The sequence below is a fragment of the Tenrec ecaudatus genome, chromosome 2, assembly GCF_050624435.1.
Source record: "Tenrec ecaudatus isolate mTenEca1 chromosome 2, mTenEca1.hap1, whole genome shotgun sequence".
Lineage (NCBI taxonomy): Eukaryota > Metazoa > Chordata > Mammalia > Afrosoricida > Tenrecidae > Tenrec > Tenrec ecaudatus.
Window position 1 is genome coordinate 215,350,142 of NC_134531.1, and position 2,832 is coordinate 215,352,973.

The window sequence follows — 2,832 nt, forward strand, 5'->3', positions numbered from 1 at the left end:
GTTTAGACCTTTGCCTCATTATTTCCTAGTGAGGAGGAATGGTTTCATGAGACCATTTGGTAGGCTTAAATTTATGTTTTCAAGGAGGAGATAAGCATATATAAACCAATCTCTGCCCCTACTTCCAAGAATTTCAGCCTTACAGTTTGGGCAGACATGTAGACCGCTGTGGTCTAATGGAAATATAATGCGAGCTACTTATGTGGTTAATAGGTGATTCGAACCCACCCAGCAGTTCTGTAGGGATAAGACCCAGGGATCTGCTTCTGTAAAGATCACAGCCAAGAAAACCCTATGGGACAGTTCTACGGGTCACATGGAATTGTGATGAATAGAAATGGACTTGATGGCATCTAACGATAACAACAGTACCAAAGAAGCCAGTTGCCCTTGAGTTGACTGTATCTTGTGGCAAGACCATTTTTGTCAGAAGAGAATTGTGTTCCATAGGGTTTTCAGTAGCCTATTTGTTTTTTTTTTCCAGGGGAGAGCGCGAATGCAGTCCCCCACTACCACAAATTATGCAGTCGAGTTTCCCACATTTGGGGAGTTCACAGGGGTCAGCATATCCGGAGTGCATTGGATAAGCCTTGTCCTGGGAAAAGCATGTTCGTGATCACGGTATCTTCTCTACCAGGTAAGTTTGGTTTTTTTGAAAAGTAGGTCACCAGGCTTTCTTCTGAGGCATCCCTGGGTGGACTTGAACATCCAGTGTTTGGGTTAACAGCTAAGCATGTTAATCACTTGGATTATCCAAACTCACGGCTATTGAGTCACTGCTGATTTGATTCGGAACCCCCCTTACTCGGGGCTGATATACTGAGCTTACCAAAGAAACCCCTCTTTCCAAACAGGATCACACCCGGAAGTATAGTAGCGAGGACTGCAGCACAATTGAACTCACAACACTTGGTGTAAGTTGAGGTGGATAAGCTTTTTCGCACTTTACTGAGGACTGATGATCTTCCTCTCTCTCAACTTCATAGTTTCTCTCTCTCTTAATTGGGAGTTATTACAGATATCACATCATCCCATAGTTTAATCGCACCAAGCAATATTGTTCAATTGCTACCACAATCAGTTTCCACTCTTTTCCTTCTTGAACTCCTTCGCATTGACTTCCTTGTATCCCCCTCCACCACCACTGTAGGTCTGTCCCCCCACCCGAAACCCTTACTCTACTTGCTGTCCCTATAGGCTCATCAACCCCGGGTTTCATAAACCAAAACACAGGAAAACATAGAACACAATTTCAAGAGGGTGACTCCAATGATATAACATATCTGAGATAAATGCCAATATGAACAAACACCCCCGCCCCCACCAAAAATACAGAAAATATTAAAAATAAGAACAGATCCAGTGTGCATCAGGGGGGAATCAACGACAGGGTTTTTTGTTGTTGTTTTTGGTTAGTTTGTTTTTTAAATTATTATATTGGGGGCTCAAACAACTCTTATCACAATCCATACATCCATGTACATTTGCATATTTGTTGCCTTCATCATTTTGAAAACATTTTCTTTCTTCTTGAGCTGTTGGTGTCAGCTCCTCATTTCTCCCCTTCCTCGCCCATCCTCCCTTCCTTTCAAAACCTTGATCATTTAGAAATTATTATTATTTTTTCATGTCTTACACTCTCTGATGTCTCCCTTCACCCTCTTTTCTGTTGACCATCCCCCAGGGAGGGGGTTATATGTAGATCATTGTGATCGGTTCCCCCTTTCTTCCCAACCGTCCCCTTTCTCTCCTGGAATCTCTACTCTCATTATTGGAGCTGAGGGGGTTTATCTGTCCTGGATTCCCTGTGTTTCCAGCTCTGATCTGTACCAGTGTACACCCTCTGGTCTTGCCAGATTTGTATGGTAGAATTGGGATCATGATAGTAGGGAGGGGGGATAAGTATTAAAGAACTAGAGGAAAGTTGTATGTTTCATTGTTGCTACCCTGCACCCTGACTGGCTTGTCTCCTCCCTGAGACCCTTCTGTAGGGGATGTCCAGCTACCTACAGATGGGTTTTGGGTCTCCACACTCCTCCTCCTTCACAATATGATTTTTTGTTCTTTGATGCCTGATACCTGATCCCTTCGACACCTTGTGATCAAACAGGCTGGTGTGCTTATTCCATGTGGGCTTTGTTGCTTCTTAGCTAGATGGCTACTTATTTATCTTCAAACCTTTAAGATCCCAGATGCTATATCTTTTGATAGCCAGGCACCATCAACTTTCTTTACCACATTTGCTTATGCATCTGCTTTGGCTTCACCTATTGTGTCAGGAAGTTGAGCATCATGGAATGCCAGTTTAATAGAACAAAGTGTTCTTGCATTGAGGGAGTACTTGAGAAGAGGCCCAAATGTCCATCTGCTAACTTAATACTAAACCTATAAATAATTGCCCATAAATCTATTTCCCATCGTTATATATAAATACATTTACTTATGTACATGCCTGCATTTAGACCTCTATAAATGCCTATTGCCTCCTAGTTCCTTCCTCTATTTTCTTTTACTTTCCTCTTGGCTCACTATCATGTTCAGCTTTCATTTGGGTTTCAGTAATTCCTCTTGGTTACATTGCCTTTGATCAAGCCTACCAGGCCTCCTATGCCCTCCTCGCCATCATTTTAGATTACTTGTTCCCTTGTCCATGAGGTTGTTAACACCCACTTAGTTACCCTCGCCCATGTCCCTCTGGAACTGCCAGTCCCGTTATTTTCTCCTCCAGATTGTTTTTCCTGTCTATCTTATCTAGATAGACCTGCAGAGATAATATTCTGCACAAAAAACAAGACAGCAAAACAAAGCAATGGAAAAAAACAAAACAAGACA

At 42.4% G+C, this 2,832-nt stretch overlaps 1 non-coding gene across 1 annotated transcript; it reads right to left on the bottom strand.

Annotated features, from left to right (window-relative positions):
* Positions 1 to 481: 481 nt before the first annotated feature.
* Positions 482 to 645, bottom strand: LOC142441750 (U1 spliceosomal RNA). The gene has a single exon (XR_012783098.1). It is a non-coding gene; the product is annotated as a U1 spliceosomal RNA (small nuclear RNA).
* Positions 646 to 2,832: the final 2,187 nt, after the last annotated feature.